This window comes from Schistocerca nitens, chromosome 8 (assembly GCF_023898315.1).
Source record: "Schistocerca nitens isolate TAMUIC-IGC-003100 chromosome 8, iqSchNite1.1, whole genome shotgun sequence".
Classification (NCBI taxonomy): Eukaryota; Metazoa; Arthropoda; class Insecta; order Orthoptera; family Acrididae; genus Schistocerca; species Schistocerca nitens.
This window is the reverse complement of record NC_064621.1, coordinates 298,593,608-298,609,275: the sequence shown is the minus strand read 5'-3', so window position 1 is coordinate 298,609,275 and position 15,668 is coordinate 298,593,608. Positions and strand designations below refer to the sequence as shown.

General features: G+C 41.0%; 1 protein-coding gene across 1 annotated transcript in view; it reads left to right on the top strand.

Annotated features, from left to right (window-relative positions):
* The window catches only part of LOC126199192 (sorbitol dehydrogenase-like), a 127,316-nt gene that overhangs the window by 36,223 nt on the left and 75,425 nt on the right, over positions 1 to 15,668 (top strand). The gene's annotated exons all lie outside the window — the stretch shown is intronic.

Below are 15,668 nucleotides of genomic sequence, written 5' to 3'. Positions count from 1 at the left end.
TGTTTCAATTAAGACTATAAATTACATGTTTTTCCATTGCAACAATGTATTTCATTAATTTGCATATATTATTTTATTAACTAAACGGAGCATTATCCAATCATTTACAGGTGAACAGAGCGATTACTTTTATTGCATGAAAGGCCTAGATTCAATTAATTAAATTTTGTATGAGCAAAATGTTACATTTTCTATATGGTCATAATTACAGTTCTATTAACTAACACCAATTAGAACATGACCATGGTTGATCCTGACTGAAAAATCATCATGTAATATATCTATTAGGGATACAAATAATTTCTGATTTATCAAAGCATGAAAATAGCTGTCTCTCAATGACTAGAAATATCAGAACTTTAATTGTAAATTACTCCATAATTACAACAGCAATTTTATTCCTACCACATTCCTGTGGTTTGTATTGTGTGCAAATTGTGAGTGTACTTTAGGCTTTAATCCAACATGTTTCCTTCATTCTGTATACTGGTGAGGTACATCATAAACAATGTCAAAACAATAGCTTAAATTAGTGTGAATTTCTAACTTTCTGCGTGAAAAATCTTCCTTATATTCAAATCCAGACAACCAGAAAAAACGAAGTCAAAACAACAGTTTAAATTGGTGTAAATTACTAATATTACATATATGACCTCATCAGGAGAGTGGGGATGAGACTGGAATAGGATACAGATCCCAAAAAGGGGTTGTGGTATTACAAGCTGCACCAAACCAGTCATCAGACTGAATATCAAAATAACATCAACAATAAGGCAGTGCTTCTAGATAATTACTTGAGTTTGGTTTTTCATTTTGAAAATTCAATGATACCTGTAAAAATAATTTTTACAGTGTAGCAGATTATGCATTGATTTAGACCTTCCTGGCAGATGTTCTACTGACTGAACTATCCAAGCTCAACTCATAGCTTTAATGCCTGCCCTCATAGGTTTAATGAAGTTTGGTGGGTAAGAGAATTGGTACTCATTGAAGTAAAACTGTGAAGGCAGGCTATAAGTTGTGTTTAAGTAGATAAGTCGGTAGAACATTTGTCCACAATAAACAAAGTCTGATTCTCAAGTTCCATTTAATCAGATTCTATTGGTAATTTTTCTTGTTAAACAAGCCAACCAAGCACTTCTTACAACTGAGTTAATTCTCAAAATCTTTATTTATGTCTAGTAAAATTATAATTTGAGTTCAGCAGTTCAAGACTTTTTGTAATGTAAATTACCATTTATGTGAATCTTAGAATGTACAGATAAGTTTAGATGAACTTTTTGGTCCACAATGAAGAGATCAGCAATATATAAAAAACATCATAAAACAAGAACACACAACACATATTTTGGAAAAAGTTATGCTAATGTGCCATCAATGTATGCAAATTTAATGGTGCTCCTATGTGTCAAATAACTCAAAAAATTTAAATATATTTTCATTTAAGAGTTTATAAACAACTTTGTAACAAAACATATAAATAATGCAATAAACTGAAGTGCATATCTTAATTCTTAGGCTGTTCTTGCTAAGTGTCATCAAAGGAAAATTCATTTTACAACACCCACTTACATTTGTAGCAGTTATCGACTGCAAGAGTTGGATGCCTCATCTTTGAGAACGAACTTCTTTGAAAACTGTTGATCTCAGTGTGTTCTGAACTCTGTATTCGAGCGGATGTGTTTGTACCGACATGATCAAAATAAAGTTAATTCATTATAAATGAGCGAATACTTAATGTTGGGTTTGATATTACCGTATATAACATCTCGACCCCCACACTGGTGAACCCGACACTCACGAACACTGCTTATGACACCAGAAATGTGTACTGGAACATCACCATGGACAAACAATGCAGCAACCCTTTGTCGGATTTCTACGTCCATCAACTTCACATCATGCCGCATCTGGATGCAGTGTACAGGAAGTGTAATTAGTGTGTGAATTCCCGACTCTTGTGTGATTCGTGCTTTTTGGTAACTTTCGTCACCTTCTCACACATCGACAATGCGACCGAGGTGTACACGTCGTCCGTCAAAACCCGCTCAACGTGTCGGTAATTTCCCTTCCAGACAGTGCAGTGCTACTTCACTGATTAATTTGGACAACTTTGACTTGCTTTTGTGTAATGAATTAACTTTGTGCAGTGCTTCGAAACCAGACAGTCATGCCAAACAATGGACTGCAACAAACAGGGACTACGTTGCAAATCACAGTTCACACGAACTCCAAACTACGGCTCAATTGCTTGCCTGGTCAAGTTCACAAATTCCCATCATGGCTACCGTGTCTTCTGCGCCACACGCAAATTTGTTCGACCCAGTTTCCGCACAGCCCGTCTTCCAGAGTTTGAATGTTCGTGCCAAATTTTCGCCGCTTTTCCACGCTTGTCCCTCATTTGCAGCATTCAACTACCAACATTTCTCTCGGACCAACTTCCAATGTGATTCATGGCCACAGAGCATATATTTTCCTTTTATGGCATCACTGACGAAAGTGAAAAATACCTCGTGCTCTTCAGGCACCTAAAGGACTATCATTATATAATTACGGACATTATCTGTGACAATTTGAATGACAAGTACACCAGAGTGAAAGCTGCTTTAATTCAGCACCTGTCACGAACATCACAGGAACAATTTCATCAAGGACATCCTACTGATCAATGACAATGCACCAATTACATTGACGACAATTCCAGCTGTTTCTCAGTGCAACACTGTATGTGCCACGCCTCCCTTTATGCAGCAGCCAAGCCGCACCGACTCTGCTCGACCGCTACCGACAGCAACATCACAGCCGCCGCCTGTTGGCTCACTGACCTCAACCCATTCCAAACAAACAACTGCGCAACATATGATCCCGCCACATCTAACACACCCGCATCTTGTCAACAACTCGCCGACACTACGCACGCTTACCGCCCGGCCGTTCACTACTCGATCGTGCCCGCAACTTGTTCACCCACCCCAGAAGATGATTTCAGCCCTATCAATGCTTCATACAGCAGTGAACATGTTCTCACTCCACTGCCACCAAGTACTGAGTTTCACATTTGCGATCACACACACAATCTCTTCTACTTGAACTGTTACGTCAATACTGTGCCGCCAACCTTGTCTTGTATGCCAGGTTACCCTTTGATAGAGACAGATTCTGATTTTGACCCCATCTTACTCAGTGATACACAACAGACTGCTTCACAATATACATTTTTGCCTGAACAACTGTGACAGCTACGTGAGCAAATTGCGACATACAACTTGTTGGTACAATATCAGTTACCCATGCTGCAGCCGACACCAACCAAGCACGACATGCAATGAGATGCATTTTCACCTGAACAACTGCGACAGCTACGTGAGAAAACTGCAACATACAACTTGTTGGTACAAGATCAGTTACACATGCTGCAACCGACACCGACTGAGCATGACATGCAACGAGATGCTCCTGTCACTGTTCCGCCTCAGACTGCTGATGATCCTTTGCCGTTACTACCAGCTACAACTAATACCCTGATGATCACGCTACATGGATCTATATCCCAGACGTCATAACTGCCATCATCACGCTGCCTCAAGTGGTAATTCTACGTTACTGAAGTGATACAAGCAACTTATTTACGCCGCTGCCACCTTTCTTTGATAGTTCCAGACACTTCGTTTCTGTACCAGGGCATAACCAGCCACATCCCAGTGCTGCTTGCTTTGCCACCCTGTTCACTACCTCCGCAATGTACGGCCAACACATCTGCCATTTCTGCTTTGATGAGAGAGCATCTTTCCGCTCCGACACAAGACCGTCCAGCAGTTTCTCATGAGCAGCTCGCAGCCTTACGACTCGACCACAGCACCAACAGTGACAGCACACACACAGCTCCAGTTCCATTGAACTGTGTCACCTCTCCGCCTCGGACCAGTAGTTCATCCGCCGATTCGACTTCTTCACATTCACATTACGTCTCATCGCCTTCCTGCTCCGACCATGGTTTCGCCGACCACGTCCGCCTTCCACCACCTCTCACCGTCGCCATGCCTTATGCACAGGGCTCAAGGACAGGCACCCAACCTTCGATCATGGCTGTTTCACACATCAAAACACCAACACTGTCAACTCCACTTGGAACATCCTGCCATCTACCCCTGTAACACACTCACCGTCCACGGACTCTGAGATGACACTTCCGTCTACACCGAAGTCATCTGCCACCAAGGTCAGTCATGTGCAGCTGTTTTCCCCCCTGCTGCAACATCAAGCGCCTCTGTAACTCCATCATTACCACAAGTGTTGCTCATCCGGCATCTCTTACGCAACCCGTTAAGCCACAGCATGCTTGCTCCTTTATATCATATGGCCAATAACAAACTGTTACCGGACATGTTGCACTTACCGGAGCCCTCACTGGAAAATACTTTGGCATTACATCGCATTGCATCTACGACGCACTCCGAGCCTTTGATCAGATCAAAACCCCGCTGCACCACACGGCCTCAGAACGACGATGTTCTCTCCACCGACATGCCGCCACCTTCTGCTCCCACCATGCCATCAGCAGCATGGCACGGTCAACCTATGGACGCCTTCTGCACCTCCTTCCTCCACTGGTCATGCCTACCAAGACATCAAGAAACAGTCCGATCGCGCCTCGCACTAGCGCCTGCCACAACACGCTCAGTCACGTGCACCTGCGCCATAAGCTGGCCGGGTGCACACATGCCTCTCATCATCCTTACCATGCTCTGCACTACTGGTGGGGGCTCTGTGTTGGTTATCAACTGAGAGATGACCGCCTGATCTTTGAGAACGAACTTCTTTGAAAACTGTTGATCTCAGTGTGTTCCGAACTCTGTATTCGAGTGGATGTGTTTGTACCGACATGATCAAAATAAAGTTAATTCATTATAAACGAGCAAATACTTAATGTTGGGTTCAATATTACCATATGTAACATCTTGATTCCCACACATTGATCACATCACTGCACTGAAAATATGCAGAAGTCAGATTTTATGCAACACTCATCTTATGTAATATGGGCAAATGAAGATTTTTTTAATGTGTTTCAGCAGTTTTATGGTCCATTATTTGCAACTGTATCAAGTTGTAATCTCAAGAATTCAACACTATCAACTTCTTCCATCTGCTTGTTGTCATATTTTAGGCCTGTACCAAAGGGAAACCTCTTATTACATTCCATTACAATTTGTTCCATAGATCATGAATACAACATTTTGTAATGATGTGGAATGTGTCTTTTTTCTGATTACTACTTCATATCTAAAAATCCATCTATTGAGTAGGAGTTGTCATTCAAAAATTCTTTTAATTTGTTTTTAAATGGTGGTTGGCTATCTGTCAGACTTTTAAAGCTATTTGGTAAATGACCAATGAATTCACCCATTTTGGTGCCAAAGACAGATATAACCCAGAATAGTGAAGATCATCCTTTCTTCTAGTGTTGTAGCTATGCACTTTGCTATTATTTTTAACTTGGGGTGGGTTATTAATAACAAATTTCATAAGTGAATATATGTATTCAAAAGGTACTGTGAATATCCCAAGTTCCTTAAACAAATGACTACAAAGTGATCCTGGGTGGGTTTTAGCTATTATTCTGACTGCATCATTTTTATGCAATGAATACATTTTCTCTTAATGATCAATTACCCCAAAATATGATGTCACATGAAAGCAGTGAATGAAAATAGGCACAGTAGACTAATTCACTGATATGTTTATCACCAAATTTTGCATTAACTGTAATAGCATGCATAGCAGAACCTAACCATTTCAGCAGATTATCAATTTCGCATCAATGTACCCACCCATAAATTCTGCCTTAGTATCAGACCCTGTTCAAAGCCTATATTTATAACTGGCTTTATGCCATTTACTGAACAGACCTGTATATACTGTGTTTTCTCAAAATTTAGTAAGAGTCCATTTGCAGACAACCACTTAATAATTTTCTGAAAGACATTATTACAAACTTCTTCAGCTAATTCCTGTTTGTTGGATGTGATGGCTACAGTTGTCTCATCAGTAAAAACAAATAGCTTTGCATCTTCACGAATACAGAGTGGCAAGTCATTAATATTCAGGTTGATTCAAAAAGAATATCACAACCCTGAAAATCAAGAATTCTGCAAAGAATAAAAGGAGAGTTACAGTCTTTCTGTCATCAATGGAAGGAAGCTCTGAAGTTTCACTTGATTGCTCATTTGGTCACTAGGAGCACTGTAGGCCACATAACCTTCATTTCTGTTGTCAGTGCAATGATGGTGAATGCTCAACAAAAAGCTCTTTGTGTTATCGAGTATGACAGAAGTGAATCAAAAATGGTTGTTCAGCATGCATTTTGAGCCAAATATGGTGTTCAATCTCCTGATATGTGTTGCATTGCATGTTGGAATAAACAATTCACAAAGAAAGGTGTTTGTACAAAGGGAAAAATTCCGGACAGTAACATACAAGTGAAAAAAATGTTGACCACATTCAGGAAACATTTGCTTGTAATCCAGGAAAATCCACCCATTGAGCTATCAGAGAGATGCAGATTCCACAACCAACCATTTGGAGAGTCCTAAGGGAAAGGTTAGTGCACCCAGGTTCATCATTGAGTACACCATCGCAGGCACTCTTGTCTGTGATGCAGCGTTAAGGGTAACCGCAGCCACGGTCTCTGAGCTGATAGTCCATGCTGCTGCAAACATTGTCGAACTATTTGTGCAGATGGTTGTTGTCTTGCAAACGTTCCCAACTGTTGACTCAGGAATCAAGATGTGGCTGCACGATCCTTTACAGCCATGTGGATAAGATGCCTATCATCTCGACTGCTACTGATACGAGGCCATTGGGATCCAGCACAGCATTCTGTATTACCCTCCTGAACCCACTGATTCCATATTCTGCTAACAGTAATTGGATCTCGACCAACAAAAGCAGCAATGTTGTGATATGATAAACCACAATCGCAATAGGCTACAATCCAACCTTTATCAAAGTCAGAAATGTGACGGTACGCATTTCTCCTCCTTACACGAGGCATCACAACAACATTTCACTGGGGAATGCCAGTCAACTGCTGTTTGTGTATGTGAAATCGGTTGGAAACTTTCCTCATGTCAGCAAGTTGTAGGTGTCACCACCGGCGCCAACCTTGTATGAATGCTCTGAAAAGCTAATCATTTGCATATCACAGCATCTTCTTCCTATTGGTTAAATTTCATGTCTGTAGCACATCATCTTTGTGGTGTAGCAATTTTAATAGCCAGTAGTGTATCACAGCAGGATGCCTGTGCCTATTTGAACGAATGGTACCCACAGCAATGGATCAGCCATCACGCATCTCATGACAGAGCACTTCATCACTAGCCTCCAAGATGCCTGACCTCAGCCCCTGTAATTTTCCTCTATAGGGTATGTTAAAGATATGGTGTTTTGAACACCTCTACCAGCTAACACTGAGGAACTAAAAGAAGGAATAACTGGAGCCACCCAAACAGTTACGCTGGAGACACTACAGAGAGCATGGAACAAGTTCAAGTATTGTGTTAATGTTGATCATGTGTCTGGAGGGGGTCATATTGAACCTCTGTGAACTTGTTTTCTGCTGAAAAAAAACAACTTTCTTAAGTGCTCTTCACATATTTAAATATCCAATATTCCATCCATGTTTCTCTGATTACATACAGATTTTCAAAAGTGTGGTATTCTTTTTGAATCATCCTGTATATTAAGAACAATAAGGGACCCAAGATTGAACCCTGTGAGACACCATTCTTGCTATCCCCCCATTTAAAGGAGTCTGCTGATTTTTGCAGGCTATCTGTACTGTTAATTTCGAAGCCTTGATCCCTATCAGTACTGTTTCCTGCTCTGCCCACTATCATATCATGATCCTTGCACAATGATCCCACCATTAGGAACCTGTGTATAGTGTGACAAAACATTGGCTAGGAACCATTAATTAATGTCTGCAAATATGCCATTAAGTTAGTTATTTGTTACAAGGATAAAAGTCGTGATAAATGTTATGGTGTGGAACATGTCAACAAAAAACATGTGCAGTTCATAAAACCTGGTGTCGGTGGGAAGTATCCATATGGCACAGGCTGTGATGGAGTCAAAGCTGCCATTGAAACGAAGGATAGCATGTTCAGGAACAGCATGGTCCACTTGTTTCTCAGCCACAGTTTGTCATTGGCCATTCATGTGGACAGGAAGCTTGTTGGTTGTCATGCCTACATAGAATGCAGCACAGTGGTTGCAGCTTACCATGTAGACCACATGACTGGTTTCACAGGTAACCCTTTGATGGGATAGGTGATATTTGTGGCTGGACTGGAGTGGGTGGTGGTGGAAGGATGTATGGGACAGATCTTGCATCTTGGTCTATTACAGGGGTATGAGCCATGAGGTAAGGGATTTGGAGCAAGGCTTGCATAAGAATAGACGAGTATATTGTGAAGGTTCATTGGACGGTGGAATGCCACTGTGGAAGGGATGGGAAGGATAGTGGGCAGGACATTTCTCATTTCAGTTCATGACAAGAGGTAATCAAAACCATGGTGGAGAATGTAATTCAGTTGCTCCAGTCCTGGGTGGTACTGAGTTATGAAGGGAATGCTCCTCTGTGGCTGGACAGTTGGGCTTTGGGAGTTGATGGGAGGCTGGAAAGATAAGGCATGGGAGATTTGTTTTTGTACAAGGTTTGGGGGATAATTATGGTCAGTGAAGGCTTCAGTGAGACCCTCGGTATATTTTGAGAGGGACTGCTCATCACTGCAGATGCGATGACCATGAGTGGCTACGCTGTATGGCACGGACTTCTTGGTATGGTATGGGTGGCAGCTGCCGAAGCGGAGGTATTGATGGTGGTTGGTAGGTTTGATATGGATGGAGGTACTGATGTAGCCACCTTCAAGGTGAAGATCAACATCTAGGAAGGTGGCTTGTTGGGCTGAGTAGGAACAGATGAAGCAAATGCAGGAGAAGTTGTTAAAGTTCTGGAGGAATGTGAATAGGATGTCCTCATCTTTGATCCAGATAGCAAAGATGTCATCAATGAATCTGAACCAGATTAGGGGTTTAGGATTCTGGGTCTTTAGAAAGGATTCCTCTAGATGTCCCATGAAAAGGTTAGCATAGGATGGTGCAATGCAGGTGTCCACAGCCGTACCCCGGATCTGTCTGTAGATAATGCCTTCAATGAAGAAGGCGGTTGTGGGTTTGAAATCCATAAGGCGTTGGGAAAGGTAGTGTTCAATAGCAGTAAGGCTGTGGTCATTAGGAATGTTAGTGTAGCTACTTGCGCTGCCCCCCCTCCCCACCTCTCCCCTGCAACCACAAGAAAGGGAAGACACAATAGTTAATTATCCATGACCAGTGTGTGAATTGTGTCATTTTCTAGACATCATCAACCTGTATTACCATTGTGTGCAGAACCATGCATTGTAGCCACCCCACTGAATGATCCCCTATGCAGCTGGCATAGACCAGGTGACAAACTGTTGTGGAATAGTGAAGCCAAGAAAGCTTTCAACAATGTAAAGTCTGCTATCACTGAGACCACTCTATTGGCACACCCAGTTCTGCAAGTATCACTCACCTTAATGGTTGATGCACCAGCAACAGCAATATGGGCCACACTGTAGCTGTAGGTATACGATCAGTGCTCATCATGGACCACAAACCAATGACATATGCATTTTGTTAGTTCCCAGACAAAGCATCACCACACCAGCTTCAACATTTGAAGTTCATAGAACAGTTTACAATCAACACTACCCATGTGGAGAGACAAATTAATGTCCCAACAGATACTCTCTTGTGCACTGAGATGATCCCAATGGCAATTGATTATGAGGTGCTAGCTGTAGCACAAAAGTCTGATGAGGAGCTGCAAGATGTCTTGACCTGGCCTTCTAGCCTTCAGCTACATTGCATTAAAGTACCTACATTAAATGTTTGTTTGTATGGCAATGACTATGCATCGAAGCCATGACCGTATGTGACTCGAGGTTTTTGACAGCAAGCAATTGCATCACTACACAACCTGTCTCACCCTGGTGTTCACGCTACAGCACATTTGACGAAAAGAACTTTTGAGCGGCCTAACATTGACAGGGACTGTAAGTCCTTTATTCACCAGTGTATGGCCTGTTAGTGTAACAAGATCACTCTTCATGTTAGTACTCCCCTCGGCATGTGTGTTCCACCTAATCAATGGTTCGAACATGTCCACATTGAGATAACTGGGCCATTGTTGCCATCAGGAGGATGTGCTTACTGTCTGACTGTTGTAGACTGATTCACTCACTGGTCGGAGCTCTTCCTCATGTCCAATATCACCACCGAGACTGTTGACACTACATTTCTCTGGTGATAGATTTCCAATTTTGGTGTATCTTAACACATCACTACTGACCAGGGCAGGCAATTCAGATGTTATCTATTCAAGGCAATTGCCACTCTGTTAGGTATGAAACACATCTGGGCAACTGTTTACCACCTGACAGTGAATAGTTTGATAGAATGCTTACACCATCAGCTCAAAGTATCTCTTCAGTGTCACGAGTCAAAGCATTGGACTGACACTACTGATCTTGTTCTTGTGCCTCTGCACAGCCATTAATAATAATAATAATTTTACTGTCATTCGGCCATTACAGAAATAGACAACATCATATACATACTAAAATACAATTAATAGTTTGAAAGAAACAACAGGTTTCTTGTTAACATTATAGTATTATATCACAGTTGATAAATTCTCTTATGTCATAGAATGGGTGGAGGACTAGCCAGTCATGAATTGTTTGTTTGAATAATTGTTCAGGTAATTCTTGAGCAGATTGAGGAAGATTATTAAATAATTTGTACCCCATGATTTCGTAGCTGTTGAGTGACTTTGACAACCTGTGGTAAGGAATATAGAGGCACCTATTCCTTCTTGTATTGTGGCTGTGTACATTTTCTCTGGTTTTTGTTTCTGGTAATTTCTTCTTCGTATAAATTAGAACATAGTATATGTACAAGTTTATAACAGTCATGATTTTCTGTTCACAGAACAATGGTTTACAGTGTGCCTTATATGCAGAACCAGTAATTATCCTAATAGCTTTTTTTTGCAGTATTAATATGTCATGTACATAGCTAGAGTTCCCCCACAAAATAATTCCATATGTTATTATACTCTGAAAGAATGAAAAATAGGATGTTCTAACATATTTTTCAGGAACACAATCCATAAGTTGCCTTAACAGGTAAATAACTCTTGACAATTTACCACTAATATATTGTACATGTTGACCCCAAGATAATTTATCATCAATGTATACCCCCAAAAATTTGACATAACATGGATCATCTGACAGAAGCTTGTCTCTAAGACTACAGACCATCTGCTGTGTTTTGTTTTCATTCAGCAGGAATCCATTTGCCTTGAACCAATAGGATGCTTGGTCAATTGTCTTTGCTGCACAAGTTTTAAGGCTATTGAAATCCTCACTAGCATGAAGAAATGTTGTATCATCTGCATACAACACAGTGGTGGACTTGATAAATGACGGCAGATCATTTATCATTATCAGGAACAAAAAGGGGCCCAGCACAGATCCCTGCGGAACACCTACCTTGACTTGCTCTATACTCGACATTTCTCTCCCTACACAAAGAACTTGCTTACGATTCTGAAGATATGATTTTATTAATTTAAGGCTGTTATGTCTAATGCCATAGAATTCCAGTTTTTCTAGGAGTGGCTTATGCTTTACACAGTCAAAAGCTTTGCTTGGATCACAAAATGTGAGTTGAGCATAGCCCTTATCCTCAAACACTTGATGTAAGTATTTGACTACAAAGTCTATAGCATCCACAGTAGACAACTTTTTCCTAAAACCATACTGAGATTCACTAATTATTCCTAATTTTTCAAAATAGACAGATAGCTGTTGGTAAATTACACATTCCAGTATTTTAGAAAAAGCTGGGACTATGGAGATTGGTCTGTAACTGCAAGGTGAGTCCATATCTCCCTTTTTATATATTGGAATTACCCTAGCCACTTTGAGTTCTTCGGGTAAGTATCCTTCAGATATGCATTTATTTATACAGAATGTTAAGGGGCACACAATATAGTTTATTACTTTCTTTAGTAAATTACAGGATATGTCATATATATCTACACTGTCTGAAGATTTCATCCATTTTACAATGCTTAGGACATGACCAGGTGAGACCTCGGAGAACATAAACGTACCTGTGTCTGTTGGTGTTCTGCAAACATTTTTAGAAAGTAACTCTGATGAACTGATATCAGGTTTGATTATAGTATTTCCTACATTTTCAACAGATTTAATAAAGAAATCATTGAATTTTTGGGGACTTATATTAATTTTTTTGCTTCTTACATCTTTAGCAACACCATTTATTAATTTCCATGCAGCTTTGCACTTATTTGTGGAATTATCAATGGTATTGAAATTATGTGCTTTTTTGGCTTCCACGATGGCTTTTTTATACTCATTCCTGCATAACTTGGTTTTTCATACTTGATAATTGTTTAGTGAACACAACCACAGCTGAGCTGGTCTATAGGCAACCAATTAGACTACATGGTGAGTTCCTGTGCACCACGTTGGACACTATTATGACTGCATCAGATTTTGTTAGCAAGTTATGCACAAAGATGCAACAATCTGGCCTATTGTAGCAAGTGAGCAAGTGACTTGTTGCCCATTCATCTTTGTTGATTTGTTGAGCTGCAAACAAGAGTTCATTCAGCAGTACATAAACCAACCACCGTATGAAGGGTCATATACCATATTTTGCAGGGAGGATACAACATCTAGAGTTGACATCATGGGTATGCCAACAACAGATTCCATTGATTGCCTAAAACCTGCCTTTAGTGCTGCTGATATTGGCACACACAAATCACCTACCACACCACTTATGGACATGCCTGAACCATCCACTATCTCGTCATGTACTGCTGATAACCCACCACAGACATTGAGTTCTACAACTGATGACTCCACAAGAATATTTGTCACACAGTTTGAATGCCAGGTCAAGTTTAATTACAGACATTGTTAACACTTGGTGGGGGAGCGGGGTGCATCAAGGTGCAGAAGTGAAGTGCACAAGTTGTACAGTGATTACATTTAGAAGTAATATCTTTGGCTTTGTGTTTCTTCTTTGGTTTATATATTTATGCCGTTGTTGAATTTTGACACTTTTAGATTATTCTCAGATTGCATTGTGTGAACATGTCAGATGGTAAATGTTGCTTCAAAGTTAATTTCACACTTGTCGCAACAAATAGCTCTCATGTGTACAGTTCAGAAAAGCTAGTGATTGAGGGGAGGATTCAGATGGTTGAGATGTGAAGAACATATGAAATCAAGCATGTTGTGTTCACCTGCATGTTGTGCCACAGGGTGACCCACTTTGCTATTGCCACAGTTTGGTGTGGCCATTCATCCTAGTGAACAGCTGGCTAGTAGTCATAGCAATGTAAAAAGCTGTGCAATGACTGTAGCAGAGCTTATATATGACATGGCTGCTTTCATAGGTGAACTGGCCTCTGCTGGGGTGGGATAACCTCGTGATAACTGGAATAGTACATGCTGGGTGGATGCATTGGACAGGTCATGCACCTGGATCTTCCACAGGGATCATATCCCTGTTGTGTATGGATGGGCTAGGGTGGTATGGAGGTTTGAGGGGCAATGGAAAGGAACTTGGATATGATGCTCCTCATTTCCGAGCATGATGGTAGTTAATCAAAGTCACAATGAAATATGTCATTCAGGGTTCCAGTCTGAGGTGGTATTGGGTGATGAAGGGGGCACTCCTTTGTAGCTGGTTCTTGTGGGTGGTGGGAAAATTGAGAGTGTGTGATGATATGGCATGGGAAATCTGTTTCCAGACTGGGTCTGAGGCATTGTAGCTATCTGTGAAGTCTTTTATGTGACCTTCAGCATACTGGGCAAGGGAGTTCTTGTCACCACTGATACTTTATCCCCAGGTGACAAGGCATTATGGGAGGGATTATTTGGTGTGAAAGAAATGGTAGCTGTCAAAATGTAAGTAATGCAGATGGTTGGTAGATTTAATGTGAGAGAGGTATGGATGGAGCCATCAGAGAAGAGGAGGTCCACCTCCACAATGACCACACATTGGGTTGAGAACAACCATGTGAAGTGGAGGGGAGACAAGGTTGAGATTGAGAAGAAATGAAGACAGGGTATCTTGGCCCTGAGTTCAGATCATGAAGATATCATCAATTATCCTGAACCAGACTAGGGGTTTGGAGTTTTAGGGGGTTTAGTAAGGTTTATTCTAGATTGTCCATAAACAGGCTGGAATAGTGGCAGTGCCACAGATACATTTGTATAACTTCCCTTCAAAGGAGAAGTAGCTGTGTGTTAGGACAAAGTTAGTAAGATGTGTGTAAGGTGTACGGTGTAAGATATGTGTAAACCCACTACCTCATTCTTCAGACATCTTACTTCCTTTATCCAAACACAAAACTACTTCACCTTTGAAGGGAGGCTTTAAATACAAATCTGAGGCACAGTCATAGGCACCAGCATGCCACCCTCCTATATCAACCAGTTTATGCACCATCTAGAGGAAACCATTCTACCCTCCCAAAACACCAAATGTCTGGCCTGGTCCATGCTCATTGATGATATCTTCATGATATGGACTCAGGGCCAAGACACCCTATTCTCATTCTTCCACAACCTCAACACCTTCTCTCCCATCCACATCACTTGGTGCTCTGCAACCAAGCATTCCACCTTCTTGGACATTGACCTCTTTCTCTCTGATGGCTTCATCCACATGTCTGTCTACATTAAACCCACCGAGCACCAACAGTGCCTGCATTTTGATAGGTGACATCCATTCAACACCAAACATATCCCTTCCATACAGCCTTATCAACCAGGGAAAGCATATCTGCAGTAGCAAGAACTCCATTACACAGTATGCTGAATGTCTCACAAAGGCATTCACAGAACCTGCAGACCTAGTCTGTAAACAAATTTCTCTTGCCATATCCCCACACAACATCAATCAACCCACCACCCCCAACAGTCAGCTACAAAGAAGCACACACCCTTAATAACCCAATACCATTCTGGACTGAACAGCTGACCCACACCCTTCATCATGGCTTTCATTATCTATATTGTTTCAATGGCCTCCAGATTCACCCAGTCTGACGCAAAGTGATTTTTACCTTTGGATAATCATAAAGGATCATTTGTCTGTGCATCCACTACCAGCTGATCTAGCAGAATTAAGAAACAGGATTGAAGCAGTTGTTGCAAAAATTACTCCAGACACACTAAACAAGGTCTGGGAAGAACTTGCCTATTGACTTGAGTGTTGTGTGGTGAATGCTGCTCACTCTGAACACTTGTAAGAAAAACTGTCTGAGTTGCTATTTCATTTGATGTTGTTGTTTATAATTGTAAGTTGAATGTAAAACTGCTACAAAGCCTGAAAACTCTATATCCATTTTAAAGCACCCAGTATATAAGACACTAGGATATAGTTACCACCATGCACTTAGTGTTTACAAAAAATATTTTTCTTAAGATTCAAGTTATAGAATCAATACATGCTTGCCTTCAGGTACAAAA